This window comes from Oreochromis niloticus, linkage group LG22, assembly GCF_001858045.2.
Source record: "Oreochromis niloticus isolate F11D_XX linkage group LG22, O_niloticus_UMD_NMBU, whole genome shotgun sequence".
Lineage (NCBI taxonomy): Eukaryota > Metazoa > Chordata > Actinopteri > Cichliformes > Cichlidae > Oreochromis > Oreochromis niloticus.
In genome coordinates this window covers 25,987,889-25,999,482 of record NC_031985.2, presented here as the reverse complement: position 1 = coordinate 25,999,482, position 11,594 = coordinate 25,987,889, and the positions used below count along the sequence as shown (strand labels likewise).

Here is an 11,594-nt window from a genome sequence, read left to right as displayed (position 1 = left end):
GTTTCATTTGTTTATTATACAGCATACAATTAAATTGTAAAAACCGAAAGCTTTGCATTTAGTAAAGCAAGCTGAAAAAGAAGGATGTTTTCCATTCATATGCCTCAAAGACGTAGTAACACGGTGGTTTAGGGGATTGATTCCTGAAATATTTGTTTATCATGAGCAAAGACTTCTCTCATAGTTGAACCTACACTGTAGTGTAGTTGTGCTTTTTAACTTCTGCAGCTGTGCAAATCTGTGAAAATCATACATAATGATAGCAGCAGATGATTTTTTTCTGCATAAATCTGTATACCTACCTGTGATTATATTGTTATTCAGACAGTCTTTGATGGCAGCTTTTGGGCCATATGTTGCACAGTGCAAACAGAAAACATGATGATTACAAAATATGATTTGCTATCCCCATCAAAACTACACAGTTCCCTCTTAGCTACAATTTTTAATGCGTAATGAATCATAAAACATCATGTACTTGCAAACAGGAACACTTTGTGATTCATTTCTGTGGATATGAAAAGTTTAAGCTTCTGTTCTTCTAATTATTTGCTGCTTCTGCTGAATCAATTAAGAAATGATCAGCAAAGCAAAGTTCTAATTTATTTTTACTCTGAGTGATTAAAAAGATTCACAGGGTCTGGGAAGCATTGGTAAATTGCTCCAGCTCACTGACATACATGTCAAACTTTTTGCATGCCCACTCACCAGCCTGACTTTCGTTTTCTGTCTTGGTGTAGCATGTTTCTGTTTCTGTGATACATCTGGAGCAATATGCCACAGGATTCCAAGGCTCCCCACAGAGTTGAAGGAGTGCATCCCCCAATCCATCACTTCTTGCGTCAGCCAGCACAGCAGTGGGCTTGCTCATGTAGTAGTATGCAAGTATTGGTACGGTTGTCAACAGATTCCTCTAACGTGTTCACTTTACTGTGTTGTACGTTACTTCAAGCCCAGGAGCTCATCAACACAGAGGAATGCTTTACCTGTGCTCTTCTTCAGGACAGCCATTACCCTCTGGAGCAGCTCCATGACATACTGTTTCTATGACATGCTGTGTGTTGTCTTGCAGGTATTCTCTCAGTTTTAGTAGTCAATGTTCCACGCTTACCAGGTTTCCTCTGTTGCACACCATTTCATCCACACTCCTCACTAAGATTCATTTCCACAGACAAGGACCTGCTGTAACTTGTTTACGATTTGTCTACAGATGGCATACGCTATGAGTGGGTGAATTTTAAATTTGTCGGTCGCAGTGCTTTGGATCTGTCCTCTGCAGTGCAACTTGCCACCAAAAATATCCAGTGAATATTTACAGGCTCCAGTGGACTTCTGGGGGTGAGTAAGTGGTATGTTTCCTCATGAATGATGTTCACATTAGCCTCATGTGGATTTTGAGTCCACCAGCAACTCAGAGGCCCATCGGTCCGATGACCCATGTGCTTTTCTCACAACACCAAGAAAGTATGACCACAGCTGCTGTGTTTGCTCTGTGCTTCATTTACTGCTTTCATCTAATGTCCAGCTCTGCTGTGTTTATAATGCCACATTTTTCCACACTTTCCCAATTTGTAATCCCAATTTTATATTCTCCTTTAAGATTATCATGGTGTTTGATGTGTTTGTAGTGATTTTAAATAACTTATAAGTCGAGCCTCTCTCTATTGCCTCTTTACAAAATACAGCAGTGTCTTTCTTGTCTGGTCTTTGCACTCACAGAAAGGAATATGCAGTGTATTCCCTGTTGTGACAAATTTCATAGAACTTTACATCCATACTTATCCTCAGCTATGCAAAACCACAAGTCAGAAATCAATGTTCTCGCTTTTCATGGTGTAGAATGTCTGCTTTCTTTAGCTAGCTTAATAGCGATTCTTAATCTCACAAATCCTCAGTTCAGATCTGACTTCCTGAAATAAAGATTTGTCAGGGGAATTATACTAATTATGACACCTCAAATTCAGTGGTGACACAAAGTTACTGAGCCCTGATAGCGCTTATGAGTTTAATGCATGGCAGTGTATAGCACTATAGACTAACAATATATAACACTGACTGGCTACTGTCACTGAGGAATCTTGCCGATGGAATCCTACACCATTAAGCTCCCAGTGCACAGTTTTTGTGCTGATGTTATTGCCACAGGAAGTTTGAAACTAGTTATTGATTCAACAGAGCACTGTCGACCATCAACTCAGCATTTATTTGGTTCCCAAGCTACTGTGGTTTCTAAACATTTTCACAGTGCAGTAACACCACTTGATGTTGATGGTGAAAAATCCAGAAGGAAAGAAATATCACAAACTGAGTTGTTTCAATTGTGACATCCCATCATAGTCCAACACTCATTCAGTGAGCTCTTTACACCAAGCCACTCCTTCATAAATGCGTATATGCCTGTAATACTTGTAACTATTTTTCACAATTTAACTAAATCCCAACAGAGTAAAAGAAGAACCCTTGAGACACGTTAAGCATGATTAAGGTAGAAGAAGTCATCCCATCCCATCTCATCATCTTGAGGTTCGCTAAAAAAATTGGAAACATGTATTAAGGTGGCCATAGTAGAATGTTCAATTATGGCTTCTGAATTTTATATTGCTCTTCTGATGTAATAGAAGAGCAACTTTTCCTCAGCCACAAAAGGGTGGAGTGCCCACTCCGAGTCAGGGACGAGTTCTTGCCCCAAGTGGAGGAGTTTAAGTATCTTGGGGTCTTGTTCACAAGTGATTGGAGAAGGGAGCGGGAGATCGACAGACGGATTGGTGCAGCAGCTGCAGCGATGCGGACACTGTACCGGTCTGTTGCGGTGAAGAGAGAGCTGTGTAAAAGCGAAGGTTTCAATTTACTGGTCGATCTACGCCCCTACCCTCACCTATGGTCACGAGCTGTGGGTAATGACAGAAAGGACGAGATCGCGAGTACAAGTGGCGGAAATGGGCTTCCTCCAAAGGGTGGCTGGCCTCTCCCTTAGAGTTAGGGTGAGAAGTTCGGCCATTCGGGAGGGGCTCAGAGTAGAGCTGCTGCTCCTCCACATCGAAAGGAGCCAGTTGAGGTGGTTCAGGCATCTGACCAGGATACCCCCTGGGCGCCTCCTGGGCGAGGTTTTCCAGACATGTCCCACCGGGAGGAGCCCCCAGGGCAGACCCAGGACATGCTGGAGAGATATAATCTCTCCAGCATGTCCCATAAGGGTCCCTCCCAAAAACCTTCTGCTCTCATGGTAATGGATCAGCAGGAATGATATATTCGTTAAAAGCTTTGTTAGTATGGCGACCATGGCTCAGGGGGTTGGGAAGCGTATCTGCAACCGGAAGGTCGTCGGTTCGATCCCCGGGCTCTCTGTCCTGGTCACTGTGTCCTTGGGCAAGACCTACTGGTGTTGGCCAGAGGGGCCGATGGCGCGATATCAGTCTGCCCCAGGGCACCTGTGGCTACAACTGTAGCTTGCCTCCACCAGTGTGTGAATGTGAGAGTGAATGAATAGTGGCATTGTAAAGCGCTTTGGGTGCCTTGAAAGGCGCTATATGAAATCCAATCCATTAGTATGTGCACAGAACTCTCGAAACTATACAAATTTTAAACAGAAAAAGAAGAAATAGAGACCTCCAACATTATGCACGGTATAAGGCATTCATGCAGTGGCATCACTTTTGCTGTTTATTTCATCCTTTCAAAGTTACTTGCATTGCAACCATTTATTCTTCATCCAAGGCACAAGCCAAGGTGAAGGGTGAGGCCTTGGCAGAGCTATATTTTCAGTGCTGTTTGTCTGTATCTCTGCAAGACTATGCAATAACACAGCTAAAGGAAGAAACCGTTAAATTATGTGTGGATCCAGGTCACTTACTTTAAAATTACAAAACGGGGCACTGGCCTTGGTTGAGGATGTGCTAACAAAAAAGCCAGCTAAGCACAGACTGCACAGTTTTAATTGCAAAAACAAAGTCTTTTCCCTTATCCTGGGAAAGAACGGAGTAACATCTGTAGCCATGGTAACCATATACAAAGACACCAATCCGGTCTTTAAGTGATGACGTGACGAATCCTACTTCCGGGCCTAAAGTAGTCTGCCTTTAATATGGCTTTTGTGTTGTTAACATGTTTAATGTTTTGTGTTTTCTTCTATTTAATCTCAAAAAGCTCCTAAAAACAGTCAGTGATCACTGTTGACCTCCCTCGGCTTTTATTACCGCTAATCATTTATTTAAGCTCAGTTTTTAAAACCTTACGATGTAACTACAGCCCAGCCCATGCAGCAGTATATGAATGACTAACCTCGTATTGTGGATGGATTATCTCAGTTGTTCTCCTGGCTGAAGTTTGGTCCGTTTACAGCATCCTGACCACCGAGAACCCTCACGTTAACTTTTATTGAGTGGAAAAAAAGTTAGCTTGTTTATATTATGCTAACATAGCTGTGTCGCGAGCGGTCACGTAGCACATCATTATATACCAGCTAGCCAAACTTCAGTAACCCTACAAACGTCACTGCTGTTTAGTTTTCTGTCTTCATTTATGTTGGAAGTGATAGCAGAGCTGTACGTTTGAATTTGTTTCCAAAACCCCGCAGTCAGGACATGCTATATTGTATTTAGATGGAAGCTAGCGTGCTAACTTCCTGCTAACTTCTAACTCCGTTAAATGTCATAAATTCCGTTTTCATGGATGCCTGGATGTTAAACTCAATTGTTACACCTAGTAGAGCAGAACACTGATCATTTTATTAAAGATGAAAGACTTTAGACAGTTTTTCAACTCTCAGTAATGCCACAGTGATCGTTTGATATATGGACCTGCAGCGGAGTTTAGGCCCAGACACGGCTAGTGACATCAGACTTAAAGACCAGATAGCTGCAGGAAAGCATGAAAATTAAAATCTTCAAGATTATACAAAAATGTAATTAAGCAGCAGTAGAACAAAAATGGCTTTACTTTTTATTGAAATATAGTCTAAAACCAACAAAATGTGAAATGCTAAAATTTTAATAAAACTAAAACTTTTTTTCCCAAGAACTTCAACTAAATCAGTTTAATTTGCTTTAATTATGACTGCTCAAATACAGGCACACAGTATTCTGTACACACTTTTCACATGATTAATTGTGGTGGAAAGCACTGCATTTTTTTAACATGCAGCATGATGTATGATGTGCATATTGGTGTGCAACTGTTGGTGAAAACTAGAAACAGAACGGGGGTGTTTATACTGATAGTATCTCTTGTAATTACCAAGCACAAACACACAAACAACAACTTATCCAAAGTTCTAATTACATGACAAATGAGTGTAATTTTCAGAGTCACAGAACAAAATAAGTGTTTGACTTTCGTAGCTTCATTCATCTTTATAAGCAAGGGTATTGTTTTTATAAACACATATAATTAATATCCTGCTGATAGAAACGCTAGCACTTTGACTCTGACAATTATTTGATGTTTCTTTAAAAATATTTTCAACCTTAAAGTACTGTAAAAACGTAGTATTTTGAATAAAAAAGTCCTCTGATTTCAAAGTGCTTTTTCACCAGTACAACTGAAACATAATGTTAAAAAGAGGAGATTTATGAGTTTCTGCAGTGACTCCAGACACGCTCCCAAAAGTACGGGGTGAGTTTAACTATCATTTGAAGAATATGACATGCATCTCGATGGGAAAACACTGAGCACTTGCAGAGATTGTAAGTGTTGTATCTAAAACTGTCAGGACCCGGGCTCTCCAGTGGATTCTGTTTCTCTGTCCATTTCTCTCTCTCTTTGCTTTGTGTTTAAAGTATCTGTGGATGGAACTCCTCCCGAGTCTCGCCCAACTCACCTGTGGCTGGTCCCCACCTGTGGAAGATAAGCAATTAGGAGCTCTTACTTAAGGTGTGGGTAGACTTGTTGATCTCTCTGTCATCTCCTCAAGTGGTTTCTGTGGCATCTCCGCAGTGATCCTTGTCTTACCCTTGTGCAGGTCGTGGCTTCCCCTTGTCGTCATGTCTGAAGACATGTCGAGTGAATGAGGTCGGATTGTGTGGAGTGGCTGCTGGTTTGGTTTGCGAGTTGGATTCCCTCCAAGGGGACCCCCTCAAGCCCCCTTGGAACCACCTCCCTTCCTGGATGTTTCCTCACCTGTCTTTGTTTCACGAAAATCGTCTATCTGTATATGAACACTTTGAACTGCCTTTGTGAGCCCTGCCTACTCACCCAGTGCCTGACGAGACAAAAACTATATTCAAACATGTATTTTAAAATTCACCACAACTTTCTGTGTTCGTTACTTTAAACAAAACATAACCTTTTGAAACCAGATTATTGTTTTTCACACAACCTGAGAAAGTTAACAAATGTGTATTTTTATTTATTTTGTATTTATTTATTTTACTTACTCGGGTTTACTAGGAGCATTGTTATGCAAAGATCCAACGAGCCAGGAAAGAAAAAAAACAAATGGAATTCCCAATCCATCCAAAAAATACAGCTCCAGTTTTGGCGATCTATGTATCTGTGCCAGTGTGTTGCACACATAGGGTTTATGGATGCAGGTCACTAACCAAACTCCTAAGCCATCTTATGGGCTAAATAAATATAACAAATAGGGTAATTTCTGGCTACAGAAGATCAAGATGAAGATACCATAAGACCAAACTGGAGTTTTAAAATAGGATCACTTTTCAAAGAAATGTCTTCAAGCATTCCTTCGGCGCAACCAATTCGTCCAGCATCTTTAATTTCATAACTGCACGAGCAATCAAAATCTTAAGTGTCTCAACAGCAAATTATTGCTACAAAAACAAGATGATTTGAGAATAACAACAGCAGTATTTTAGCAGGTGTGGTGGATGTGCGCACTCTAATTAGGGCAGGACACCAGGAGATTGATGTGGAGACAGATTGAGCCACCTGTTCGTTTCCTCAATATTTCCCATCTCCAGTCCTCCTCAGCATCCCCTCTGCAATCACAGGCAAGGTTAAGATATTCAACTCTAATGAAAATCAGAAAGCTGACAACACGTCAAGCTGTATTTTATCAAGCTGTGTCATATTCCATCATATCAGCATAAAATCAACTGTTTTTTGACCTTTCTGGCACTGCTACAGCACGACTTTGCCAGACAAGTTAGAGAAAAAATTAGACTTAAACTGGGGGAAACTGAGTTAGTGAGTGTATTATTTTAACTGCGGAGAAAAAATAACCTTGACTGTTTTGACTGAATGCAAGTAATGAAAAATGTCAATATTATTAGAATGATGTTCTCAAAGGTTAAACTTTTCGGTGAAGAAAAAAACAAGTAACACTATAACAAACAACTCGATAACACTATGTTTAGTAACATAACCTTAGCTTAGCAGAGTCATATATGATAATGAATGAAAGTGTCACCAGCACCACCATCCTTACACTGACGGTGCTCTCTTACATTTCACAGAAGAGGTGGCCCAATAATGCAGGTGGTGAAAATTAAACTGTCACTCACTTAACACACACAGAGATTCATAGTTACACATTTTATAAAAATAAAAAAAATAAATAAATAAAAACATGACAGACTACTGCAAAAACATGGCAGTTAATTTGATGGCTTTTGAGTAATGGGAGTGGATTTTGAACTGCTGAATCCCAGGAATGGGCACTGTACTCAGTACAACTAGGCTGCTCTGCTAGCTAGGTGAAGTAATAGTAAACTTCAAAGTAAACACAAGCAATAATGTGATGCTACTGCAAGTTTGATCATTCAAGTGTTTCCCACCCATATTTACATTTACAGAAGGCTAAACTAGTTAATCATTGATCTTTATATTTAATTATTATTATCTGCTCCACTAACCACTGTCTTTCCTTAGAGTTTCCTCTCCTACTTTTATTTTTCTTTATTTATCTAAATATATATATACATATACAGTTAAGCCCAAAATTATTCATACCCTATGCAAAAATTGCTAATTTCATATTTTTGTCGATGAAAAGATGGACTGAGAAAACTTTGGTTTCAATCCATTTTAGTTATGGCAGATTACAAACCAATACATCAAATCTGGTTTCTTTGCTGTTGACTTAAAGGTTACATAATCAACATTTTAGGTTTTTATGCATGTCCATAATTAGTCATACCCCTGTATGATCATAGAATGATCATGGAGTTTAAGCTATTGTTGGGTGTCAAAAGTAGGGGTCATCATTATTAATGCCAAACCTATAACCCACTACCCTTATGCAATCCCCTTTGCACCCTGTTATGTCATAAACTGAAATAAATTCAGTGACTGTGTGCATTCATTCTCACTTCATGGTCAACAGTCAAACCATTGACATGGCGAAGAACAAGGAACTGAGTGAAGACCTTCGGTCGCGCATTGTGAATGCACACAAGGATGGTAAAGGCTATAAAGCTATAGGAAAGCAATTTCAAGTGCCAGTGGCTACGGTACAGAGCATTATCACCAAGTTCAAGAAGTTCCACACTGTAGAGAATCTCAAGGGGCGTGGCCGGAAACCAAAGATGACATCAAGATTGTCAAGAAAAGTTGTGAGACAGGTCAGCAATAATCCTCGGATCACCACCAAAGCTATCCTGAAAAACTTAAGTGACTCTGGAACCACCATATCAAGGCAGACACTCCAGCACACATTGCACAATGAGGGCCTCCGTGGATGCCGGCCAAGGAAGACTCCACTCCTCCAGCCTAGGCATGTAAAAGCCAGACTAGCCTTTGCAAAAGCACATATCGACAAGGATGCAAGCTTTTGGTTGTCGATGCTGTGGTCTGATGAGACAAAATGGAGCTTTTTGGCCACAGGGATGTGGCCTTCGTTTGGAGAAGGAAAGGTGAAGCGTTCCAACCGAAGAACACAGTCCCGACAGTCAAGCATGGTGGTGGAAGCATTATGCTTTGGGGATGTTTCTCTGCCAGTGGGCCTGGCAATCTAATCAAAGTGAATGGCATCATGAAAAAGGAACAGTACATGGAGATATTGGAGGAAAACATCAAGCAGTCAGCAGAAAAACTTGATCTGGGGCAGCAGTGGATCTTCCAGCAGGACAATGATCCTAAGCACACAGCGAAAGTAGTCAAGAAATGGTTAAAGGACAATAATGTGACTGTTTTGGAGTGGCCAAGCCAGAGCCCAGACCTGAACCCGATCGGAAATCTGTGGAGGGAGCTTAAGAAACGAGTTTCAGCAAGAAGACCTTCTAACCTCAATGACTTGGAGACCTTCGCAAAAGAGGAATGGGCAAAAATCCCTGCTGAAGTCTGCAGAAACCTGATCAGCAACTACCGAAAGCGTTTGCAAGCTGTCATTGCAAACAAAGGCTATGCAATTGACTATTAATCATGGGGTATGAATAATTATGGACATGCATAAAAACCTAAAATGTTGATTATGTAACCTTTAAGTCAACAGCAAAGAAACCAGATTTGGTGTATTGGTTTGTAATCTGCCATAACTAAAATGGATTGAAACCAAAGTTTTCTCAGTCCATCTTTTCATAGACAAAAATATGGAATTAGCAATTTTTGCATAGGGTATGAATAATTTTGGGCTTAACTGTACATGCACACACACACACACACATACATACATATACATATATATTAGTGCTGTCAAAATTAACGCTTTAACGCAGATTAATCCGCCATCACCGTCAACTTGGTCAACGCAATTAACGCATCTGGAGTGAAAAATGACTCAAAATCCCTGAAATGTGTTCGTCTTCGGGCAGTTTGTCCAAGTAGAGTTACCTTCACACATGCCCAAATGGGTGGTTGATCTGGTAGTGACGGTCACCTGAATCAATCAACTCAATATGGAAGATGATAAACGCAGACTGGCCCTCTCGATGGGAAATTTGAGTATTAAAAAATAACAAGACGGAACAGTCGACCGACATAAAGTATTAGCCACAATGTGCAGGAAGGAATTTTCTTTTCACTGAAGCACTTCCACCTTAAAATATCACATTGAGGCAAAGCATATGTTAGTGGGGATGCTGCTAGGACTTTGGCTAACGCATCACCCAGCTTGCGACAAACCACTCACAGAGCATCAGGGACTCAGTAAGTCTACCTCGGAAATATTGACTGACACAATTGAAAAGTGGATTGCAACAAACTACAGACCTATTAACATTGTTGAGAACATACGCTTTACATAGCTTTGGTTCCTCGTTTTAAGGACTTGAAGTGCCTCCCCAAGAGTGACAGAGAAAGAGTGGATACATTTTTTTTTTGAGTTTTTTGTTAACATGAATGTTCGAGATGTTCAATAAACATGTTAAGTGCGTATATTTTCCCTTTTTTCTCGAGTCTGCTTGCTCATGCAAAATGAAATGTGATTAATATAGAATAAAAATATAATTATATAGACTGAAAATGAATGATATTTAATCGTGATTAATGAAAATTAATCCACAATCAACTCTGTCAGGAATCTGATTAAACATTTTAATTGCTTGACAGCATTAATATACCTTATATATTAAGATATACTTACCTATTAGTATATTTTTTAAAAAAAACTTGTATTTTTTGTGCTTATTCTACATTTACTTGATTATATTGCATAAATGTCAGTTACAAGTTGAAAAAATGTAATTGCAACCAGGATATTGATCAAGTAATTGCGAGTAATCGTGATTAATTACAGAAAAATGTGCGATTAATTAGTTTTTTTAATCTATTGACAGCACTAATATATATATATACACATATATATATATATATATATGTGTGTGTGTGTGTGTGTGTGTGTGTGTGTATAACATCCTTTTTCTTTACTGGCAGGGTATTTGAGATTCTATGGTTTGCCCTTTGATTTGGGATTCTCCTTGACAAAGAAGATGATCATCTCCGTACTCCAAGCAGTTGCATTAACTTTGCATTGTGCCCAAGAAAGAAATTATAAACAGGGTTGCACATAAGTGGTCCGCAGGTGCGCATTCGCTGTCAAAATAAAAGACGCGCAGCAGATAAGAAGTTGCAACACGAGTTTGCGTACATAAGATTTTCTGGAGGACGACAGACATTTGTTTAGAACTCTTAAACTCCAGACTCCATCTGGAGGACTCTAACTATTAACAACGATTCCTTTTTTTGTTTCCGTCTTCTCTCAGTCATAGCCACCACTAGTCCCTTGGTACTGTGCAGAAACTGCATAGTAAAGTTTATATCTCTGTTGAATTCTTAAGTGCCTATTACAGAATTCAAGAGCTTAGCGCAAGATGAAGTGGGATAGGATTCAATATGAGCCTATGTGTTCTTTTTCACAGAGGGCCATACAGAGAGAATGTGTGTGGCATGTGTGCTCATGAAAGCATTTGTATCTATTTGTGTTAAGCACAAAAAAATAAACCACTGCCAAAATATAAAGAACAATGAGATCAGATGCCTCAAGGAAGAATGGTGGGAGGAGACAGAGGAAAGCGAGCGTTCATATTCTCTAGTTATCTGAACCTGAACTCTATAAACCTCCCTTTCATATGCAAATGTAGCAATATTCAAAGCAAGGTCAACTTGTTCATCCGTGTTTCACTCTCTGCGTCCCAATGAATAAACATGTGGTTCAAACTTCTATTGCTCTGAGCATGTACTGTAAATGGTGATAGACATGA

The 11,594-nt window shown here is 39.8% G+C and overlaps 2 long non-coding RNA genes across 3 annotated transcripts; one reads left to right on the top strand and one right to left on the bottom strand.

Annotated features, from left to right (window-relative positions):
- Positions 1–494: 494 nt before the first annotated feature.
- LOC109196509 (uncharacterized) lies at positions 495–8,580 on the top strand. 2 transcript variants are annotated; one of them, XR_003215895.1, is made up of 4 exons: positions 495–1,072; positions 1,211–1,338; positions 5,775–5,870; positions 5,957–8,580. It is a non-coding gene; the product is annotated as an uncharacterized LOC109196509 (long non-coding RNA). The 2 variants fall into 2 exon arrangements; XR_002057956.2 differs by having other exon boundaries at positions 495–1,338.
- On the bottom strand, positions 5,028–6,043 carry LOC112843509 (uncharacterized). Its single transcript, XR_003215897.1, has 2 exons — positions 5,947–6,043; positions 5,028–5,832 (listed from the first exon to the last, which is right to left on the bottom strand). It is a non-coding gene; the product is annotated as an uncharacterized LOC112843509 (long non-coding RNA).
- Positions 8,581–11,594: the final 3,014 nt, after the last annotated feature.